Here is a 9,576-nt window from a genome sequence, read left to right on the forward strand (position 1 = left end):
GTATGTTTTTAGTATGATCTAGTTAGTTTTTAGTATATTTTTATTAGTTTTTAGTTAAAATTCACTTTTCTGGACTTCACTATGAGATTGTGTGTTTTTCTATGATTTCAGGTATTTTCTGGCTGAAATTGAGGGACCTGAGCAAAAATCTTATTCAGAGACTAAAAAGGACTGCAGATGCTGTTGGATTCTGACCTCCCTGCACTCGAAGTGGATTTTCTGGAGCTACAGAAGCCCAATTGGCGCGCTCTCAACGGCGTTGGAAAGTAGACATCCTGGGCTTTCCAGCAATATATGATAGTCCATACTTTGCCCAAGATTTGATGGCCCAAACCGGCGTTCAAAGTCACCCTCAGAAATCCCAGTGTTAAACGCTGGAACTGGCACCAAAATGGGAGTTAAACGCCCAAACTGGCATAAAAGCTGGCGTTTAACTCCAAGAGAAGTCTCTGCACGAAAATGCTTCATTGCTCAGCCCAAGCACACACCAAGTGGGCCCGGAAGTGGATTTTTATGTCATTTACTCATTTCTGTAAACCTTAGGCTACTAGTTTTCTATAAGTAGGACCTTTTACTATTGTATTGAGATATCGAGGGGTAGCTATCTTCATTGTTATGCTATCTTAGATCACTGGGAGGCTGGCCTCATGGCCATGCCTAGACCTTGTTCTTATGTATTTTCAACGGTGGAGTTTCTACACACCATAGATTAAGGTGTGGAGCTCTGCTGTACCTCGAGTATTAATGCAATTACTATTGTTCTTCCATTCAATTCCGCTTGTTCTTGTTCTAAGATATCACTTGTTCTTCAACTTGATGAATGTGATGATCCGTGACAATCATCATCATTCTCACCTATGAAGGTGTGACTGACAACCACCTCCGTTCTACCTTCGATTGGGTAAATATCTCTTGGATTCCTGATTGCACGATGCATGGTTGATCGCCTGACAACCGAGTGCTCGCCTGACAACCGAGCCAACCATTCCGTGAGATCAGAGTCTTCGTGGTATAGGCTGGAACTGATGGCGGCATTCAAGAGAATCCGGAAGGTCTAACCTTGTCTGTGGTATTCTGAGTAGGATTCAATGATTGAATGACTGTGACGTGCTTCAAACTCCTAGCAGGCGGGGCGTTAGTGACAGACGCAAAAGAATCACTGGATTCTATTCCGGCCTGACCGAGAACCGACATATGATTAGCCATGCTGTGATAGAGCATAGGAACATTTTCACTGAGAGGATGAGAGGTAGCCACTGACAACGGTGAAACCCTTGCATAAGCTTGCCATGGAAAGGAGTAAGAAGGATTGGATGAAGACAGTAGGAAAGCAGAGAGACGGAAGGGAAGGCATCTTCATGCGCTTATCTGAAGTTCCTACCAATGAATTACATAAGTACCTCTATCTTTATCTTTGTGTTTTATGCGTCTATCACTATATCCATTTGAGTTTGCCTGACTAAGATTTACAAGATGACCATAGCTTGCTTCATACTAACAATCTCCGTGGGATCGACCCTTACTCGCGTAAGGTTTATTACTTGGACGACCCAGTGCACTTGCTGGTTAGTTGTGCGAAGTTGTGTTAATGCCATGGTATTGAACACCAAGTTTTTGGGGTTCATGACCGGGGATTATGAGAGTTGTGAAAAGTATTGTTCACAATTTCGCGCACCAAGTTTTTGGCGCCGTTGCCGGGGATTGTTCAAGTTTTGAGCAAGCTTTTGGTCCGGTAACATCAGTGCCAAAATCCGGCAACAGCACCAAGTTTTTGGCGCCGTTGCCGGGGATTGTTCTGTTTGGACAACTGACGGTTCATCTTGTTGCTTAGATTAGGTATTTATTTTTTTCGAAATTCTTGAAGAAGAATTCTAGAGTTTCATGATGATTTGTTGAAGTCTGGCTGGCTGAGAAGCCATGTCTAATCTCATTGGACCTAGGTTTCAACTTATCATCACAAGAGCTTGTTGATTTTTATCAATCTTGCTTTTGGAGCAGTGATCTGCTAAGGCTTGGCTGGCCATTGGCCATGTCTAGTGTTTTGGACCGAAGCTTTCTTTGAAAGCTTGGCTGGCTGTGAAGCCATGTCTAATTCCTGGACCGGAGTCTTAGACTAGCATTGCACTAATTCCTGGAATTCTCATTAAGAATTTTGATATCTTTTTCCACTTAATTTTCGAAAAAGCACAAAAAATCAAAAAAATCATAAAAACCAAAAATATTTCTTGTTTGAGTCTAGTGTTTCATTTTAAGTTTGGTGTCAATTATATGCATCCATTCATGTGTCTTAAGGATCTTCAAGTTGTTCTTGATGATTTTCGTGCTATGATCTTTAAATTCAATTGACTTGAGTGTTTTGTGTGTCTCATATGCATTCTCATTTTGTTAGTGTCAGTGGTATACAAACTGCTAAGTTTGGTGTCTTGCATGCATTGTTATTTGATTCTTGTTGCATTTTGATTTATCCTTATTATTAAAAATCCAAAAATATTTGTAATTTGTGTCTTTTCAAGTCAATAATACAGAAGAATTGAAGATTCAGAACATTCAGCAGAGGAATTGCACAAAAAAAGCTGGGCGTTCAAAACGCCCAGTGAAGAAGGACAGACTGGCGTTTAAACGCCAGCCAGGGTACCTGGTTGGGCGTTTAACGCCCAAAAGGGTATAGTTTTGGGCATTAAACGCCAGAATGTGCACCATTCTGGGCGTTTAACGCCAGGATGGCTAAAGGGGGAAGATTTTGTTTTCAAATCAGATTTTTTTTTTCAAGTTTTCAAAGTTTTTCAAAATCAAATCTTTTTTCAATTCAATTTTTCAATCAAATCTTTTTCAAAATCAATTTCTTTCCATTTTCAAAGATACTTACTATCAATTAATGATTTGATTCAACATTTCAAGTATGTTGCCTTTTCTGTTGAGAAAGGTTTAATGTTTGAATCATATCTTTTCTTGTTAGTCAAGTTTCTAATTTTCAAAATCAAATCTTTTTAAAATGTTTTTTTTCAAATCATATCTTCTCAATCACATTTTTTTAAACCAATCATATCTTCTTAACCACATCTTTTTCAAAATAGTTTTCAATCAAATCTTTTTGATTTCTAATTTCAAAATCTTTTTCAAAAATCACTTGATTTCTTTTCCACTTTCATTTTCGAAAATCACTTCCCTCCTTCTCATATCCTTCTATTTATGGACTAACACTATCCCTTCATTCAAAATTCGAACTCCATCTTCTTTGATAAGTTTGAATTTTCTACTTCTGTCTTCTACTTTTCTTTTCCTCTGACACCTAAAGGAATCTCTATACTGTGACATAGAGGATTCCACATTTTCTTGTTCCCTTCTCTTTCTTATGAGCAGGAGCAAAGACAAAAACATTCTTGTTGAGGCTGATCCTGAACCTGAAAGGACCTTGAAGAGAAAGCTAAGAGAAGCCAAAGCACAACTCTCTTTAGAGGACCTGACCGAATTCTTCAAAGAAGAAGAACCTATGGCAGCCGAAAACAACAACAATGCCAACAATGCAAGGAAGGTGCTGGGTGACTTCACTGCACCTACTCCCGATTTCTATGGGAGAAGCATCTCTATCCCTGCCATTGGAGCAAACAACTTTGAGCTTAAGCCTTAATTAGTTTCTCTAATGCAACAGAATTGCAAGTTCCATGGACTTCCATTGGAAGATCCTCATCAGTTTTTAGCTGAATTCTTGCAAATCTGTGACACTGTCAAGACTAATGGGGTTGACCCTGAGGTCTACAGACTTATGCTATTCCCTTTTGCTGTAAGAGACAGAGCTAGAACATGGTTGGACTCACAACCTAAAGAAAGCCTGGACTCTTGGGAAAAGCTAGTCAATGCCTTCTTGGCAAAGTTCTTTCCACCTCAAAAATTGAGTAAGCTTAGAGTGGAAGTCCAAACCTTCAGACAGAAGGAAGGAGAATCCCTCTATGAAGCTTGGGAAAGATACAAACAATTAATCAAAAAGTGTCCTTCTGATATGCTTTCTGAATGGAGCATCATAGGTATTTTCTATGATGGTCCCTCTGAACTGTCCAAGATGTCTTTGGATAGCTCTGCTGGAGGATCTCTTCACCTGAAGAAGATGCCTACGAAGCTCAAGAGCTGATTGAAATGGTTGCAAATAACCAATTCATGTACACTTCTGAAAGAAATCCTGTGAACAATGGGACTAGTCAGAAGAAAGGAGTTCTTGAGATTGACACTCTGAATGCCATATTGGCTCAGAACAAAATATTGACTCAACAAGTCAATATGATTTCTCAAAGTCTGTCTGGAATGCAAAATGCACCAAGCAGTACTAAAGAAGCTTCATCTGAGGAAGAAGCCTATGATCCTGAGAACCCTTCAATAGAAGAGGTGAATTACATGGGAGAACCCTATGGAAACACCTATAATCCTTCATGGAGAAATCATCCAAATTTTTCATGGAAGGATCAATAGAGACCCCAACAAGGTTTCAACAATAATAATGGTGGATGAAACAGGTTTAGCAATAGCAAGCCTTTTCCATCATCTTCTCAGCAACAGACAGAGAGTTCTAAGCAGAATACCTCTGACTTAGCAACCATGGTCTCTGATCTGATCAAAACCACTCAAAGTTTCATGACTGAAACAAGGTCCTCCATTAGAAATTTGGAGGCACAAGTGGGTCAGCTGAGCAAGAAAATTACTGAACTCCCTCCTAGTACTCTTCCAAGCAATACAGAAGAAAATCCAAAAGGAGAGTGCAAAGCCATCAACATGGCCGAATTTGGAGAGGAGGAAGAGGCAGTGAACGCCACTGAGGAAGGCCTCACTGGGCGTCCACTGGCCTCCAATGAGTTCCCCAATGAGGAACCATGGGAATTTGAGGCTCAAACTGAGACCATAGAGATTCCATTGGACTTACTTCTGCCATTCATGAGCTCTGATGAGTATTCTTCCTCTGAAGAGGATGAGTATGTCACTGAAGAGCAAGTGGCTAAATACCTTGGAGCAATCATGAAGCTAAATGACAAGTTATTTGGAAATGAGACTTGGGAGGATGAACCCCCTTTGCTCACCAAAGAACTGGATGACTTGTCTAGGCAGAAATTACCTCAAAAGAGACAGGATCCTGGGAAGTTTTCAAAACCTTGTACCATAGGCACCATGACCTTCAAGAAGGCCTTGTGTGACTTAGGGTCAAGTGTAAACCTCATGCCTCTCTCTGTAATGGAGAAGTTAGGGATCTCTGAGGTACAAGCTGCAAAAATCTCACTAGAGATGGCAGACAACTCAAGAAAACAAGCCCATGGACTTGTAGAGGATGTTCTGGTTAAAGTTGAAGACCATTACATCCCTACTGATTTCATAGTCCTAGAGACTGGGAAGTGCATGGATGAATCCATCATCCTTGGCAGACCCTTCCTAGCCACAGCAAAGGCTGTGATTGATGTTGATAGAGGAGAGTTGATCATTCAAGTGAATGAAGAATCCTTGGTGTTTAAGGCCCAAGGATATCCCTCTGTCATCATGGAGAGGAAGCATGAAGAGCTTCTCTCAAAAACAGAGCCCCCACAGTCAAACTCTAAGTTTGGTGTTGGGAGGCCACAACCAAACTCTAAGTTTGGTGTTGAACCCCCACATTCAAACTCTAAGTTTGGTGTTGGGAGGTTCCAACATAGCTCTGAGCATTTCTGAGGCTCCATGAGAGTCCTCTGTCAGGCTAATGACATTAAAGAAGCGCTTGTTGGGAGGCAACCCAATGTTTTATAATTAACTATTTTCCTCTGTCATTTTATGTTTTTTTTAGGTTGATGATCATGAGAAGTCACAAAATCAATGAAAAAAGCAAAAACAGAATGAAAAACAGGAAGAAAAAATAGCACACCCTGGAGGACGCACCTACTGGCGTTTAAACGCCAGTGAGGTTAGCAGATGGGCGTTTAACGCCCAGTCTGGCACCATTCTGGGCGTTTAACGCCAGAAAGGGGCACCAGACTGGCGTTAAACGCCAGAAAAGGGCAAGAAGCTGGCGTTAAACGCCAGAAATGGGCACCAGCCCGGCGTTTAACGCCAGAATTGGCACAAAACGAGATTTTGCTTGCCATTTGGTGCAGGGATGACTTTTCCTTGACACCTCAGAATCTGTGGACCCCACAGGATCCCCACCTACCCTACCACTCCCTCTCTTCTTCACCCATTCACCAATCACCTCAACACCTCTTCCCCAAAAACCCTTCACCTATCAAATCCCATCTTTCTCTTCACCACTCACATCCATCCTTCATAAAACCCCACCTACCCCACCATTCAAATTCAAACCACTTTCCCACCCAAACCCACCCATCCATGACCGAACCCACCCTTCCCTCTCTCCTATATAAACCCTCCTTCACTCCTTCATTTTCACACAACATACACACCACTTCTCCCCTTCTTGGCCGAAAACAAAAGCCATTCCCTTTCCCCTCATTTCTTCTTCTTCTACTCTCTTCTTTCTTCTTTTGCTCGAGGACGAGCAAACCTTTTAAGTTTGGTGTGGTAAAAGCATTGCTTTTTGTTTTTCCATAACCATTTATGGCATCCAAGGCCGGAGAAACCTCTAGAAAGAGGAAAGGGAAGGCAAAAGCTTCCACCTCCGAGTCATGGGAGATGGAGAGATTCATCTCAAGGGTGCATCAAGACCACTTCTATGAAGTTGTGGCCTTGAAGAAGGTGATCCCCGAGGTCCCTTTTCACTCAAAAAGAGTGAATATCCGGAGATCCAAAATGAGATCCGAAGAAGAGGTTGGGAAGTTCTTACCAACCCCATTCAACAAGTCGGAATCTTGATGGTTCAAGAATTCTATGCCGATGCATGGATCACCAAGAACCATGATCAAAGTGTGAACCCGGATCCAAAGAATTATCTTACTATGGTTCGGGGGAAATACTTGGATTTCAGTCCGGAAAGTGTAAGGTTGGCATTCAACTTGCCCATGATGCAAGGAGATGAACATCCTTACACTAGAAGGGTCAACTTTGATCAAAGGTTGGACCAAGTCCTCACAGTCATATGTGAAGAGGGCGCCCAATGGAAGAGAGATTCAAGAGGGAAGCCGGTTCAATTGAGAAGGCATGACCTCAAACCCGTGGCTAGAGGATGGTTGGAGTTTATCCAACACTCAATCATTCCCACTAGCAACCAGTCCGAAGTTACCATAGACCGGGCTATCATGATTCATAGCATCATGATTGGAGAAGAAATAGAAGTTCATGAGGTTATAGCTCAGGAACTTTATAAGGTGGCGGACAAGTCCTCTACCTTGGCAAGGTTAGCCTTTCCTCATCTCATTTGTCACCTCTGTTATTCAGTTGGAGTTGACATAGAGGGAGACATCCTTATTGATGAGGACAAGCCCATCACTAAGAAGAGGATGGAGCACACAAGAGACCCCACTCATCATGAGATCCCTGAGATACCTCAAGGGATGCACTTTCCTCCACAAAACTATTGGGAGCAGCTAAATACCTCCCTAGGAGAATTGAGTTCCAACATGGGACAACTAAGGGTGGAGCATCAAGAACACTCCATCATCCTCCATGAAATTAGAGAAGATCAAAGAATCATGAGAGAGGAGCAACAAAGACAAGGAAGAGACATTGAGGAGCTCAAGCACTCCATAGGATCTTCAAGAGGAAGAAAGAGCCGCCATCACTAAGGTGGACCCGTTCTTTGATTTCCTTGTTCTTTATTCTTCTGTTTTTCGAATTTTATGCTTATGTTTATCTATGTTTGTGTCTTGTGATCATTAGTGTCTTAGTGTCTATGCCTTAAAGTTATGAATGTCCTATGAATCCATCACCTCTCTTAAATAAAAACGTGCTTAATTGAAAAAGAGTAGAATTGCATGAATTTTGAATTTTATAACAGTTTAATTATTTTGATGTGGTGGCAATACTTCTGTTCTCTGAATGTATGCTTAAACAGTGCATATGTCTTTTGAATTTGTGGTTCATGAATGTTGGCTCTTGAAAGAATGATGAAAAAGGAGACATGTTACTGAGGATCTGAAAAATCATAAAAATGATTCTTGAAGCAAGAAAAAGCAATGAAAAAAAAAATCGAAAAAAATAGAGAAAAGGGGAGAAAAAGAAAGAAAAAGAAATAAAGTTGTGATCCAAGGCAAAAAGAGTGTGCTTAAGAACCCTGGACACCTCTAATTGGGGACTCTAGCAAAGCTGAGTCACAATCTGAAAAGGTTCACCCAATTATGTGTCTGTGGCATGTTTGTATCCGGTGGTAATACTGGAAGACAGAGTGCTTTGGGCCACGGCCAAGACTCAATAAGTAGCTATGTTCAAGAATCATCATACTTTACTAGGAGAATCAATAACACTATCTGGATTCTAAGTTCCTAAAGAAGCCAACCATTCTGAATTTCAAAGGATAGAGTGAGATGCCAAAACTGTTCAGAGGCAAAAAGCTATAAGCCCCGCTCATCTAATTAATACTGATCTTCATAGATGTTTTTGGAATTCATTGCATATTCTCTTCTTTTTATCTTGTTTGATTTTCAGTTGCTTGAGGACAAGCAACAATTTAAGTTTGGTGTTGTGATGAGCGGATAATTTGTACGCTTTTTGGCATTGTTTTTAGTATGTTTTTAGTATGATCTAGTTAGTTTTTAGTATATTTTTATTAGTTTTTAGTTAAAATTCACTTTTCTGGACTTCACTATGAGATTGTGTGTTTTTCTATGATTTCAGGTATTTTCTGGCTGAAATTGAGGGACCTGAGCAAAAATCTTATTCAGAGACTAAAAAGGACTACAGATGCTGTTGGATTCTGACCTCCCTGCACTCGAAGTGGATTTTCTGGAGCTACAGAAGCCCAATTGGCGCGCTCTCAACGGCGTTGGAAAGTAGACATCCTGGGCTTTCCAGCAATATATGATAGTCCATACTTTGCCCAAGATTTGATGGCCCAAACCGGCGTTCAAAGTCACCCTCAGAAATCCCAGCGTTAAACGCTGGAACTGGCACCAAAATGGGAGTTAAACGCCCAAACTGGCATAAAAGCTGGCGTTTAACTCCAAGAGAAGTCTCTGCACGAAAATGCTTCATTGCTCAGCCCAAGCACACACCAAGTGGGCCCGGAAGTGGATTTTTATGTCATTTACTCATTTCTGTAAACCTTAGGCTACTAGTTTTCTATAAGTAGGACCTTTTACTATTGTATTGAGATATCGAGGGGTAGCTATCTTCATTGTTATGCTATCTTAGATCACTGGGAGGCTGGCCTCATGGCCATGCCTAGACCTTGTTCTTATGTATTTTCAACGGTGGAGTTTCTACACACCATAGATTAAGGTGTGGAGCTCTGCTGTACCTCGAGTATTAATGCAATTACTATTGTTCTTCCATTCAATTCCGCTTGTTCTTGTTCTAAGATATCACTTGTTCTTCAACTTGATAAATGTGATGATCCGTGACAATCATCATCATTCTCACCTATGAACGTGTGACTGACAACCACCTCCGTTCTACCTTCGATTGGGTGAATATCTCTTGGATTCCTGATTGCACGATGCATGGTTGATCGCCTGACAA

General features: G+C 41.1%; 1 non-coding gene across 1 annotated transcript; it reads right to left on the reverse strand.

Annotated features, from left to right (window-relative positions):
- Positions 1–3,895: 3,895 nt before the first annotated feature.
- On the reverse strand, positions 3,896–4,003 carry LOC112708632 (small nucleolar RNA R71). The gene has a single exon (XR_003156477.1). It is a non-coding gene; the product is annotated as a small nucleolar RNA R71 (small nucleolar RNA).
- Positions 4,004–9,576: the final 5,573 nt, after the last annotated feature.

This window comes from Arachis hypogaea, chromosome 8, assembly GCF_003086295.3.
Source record: "Arachis hypogaea cultivar Tifrunner chromosome 8, arahy.Tifrunner.gnm2.J5K5, whole genome shotgun sequence".
Lineage (NCBI taxonomy): Eukaryota > Viridiplantae > Streptophyta > Magnoliopsida > Fabales > Fabaceae > Arachis > Arachis hypogaea.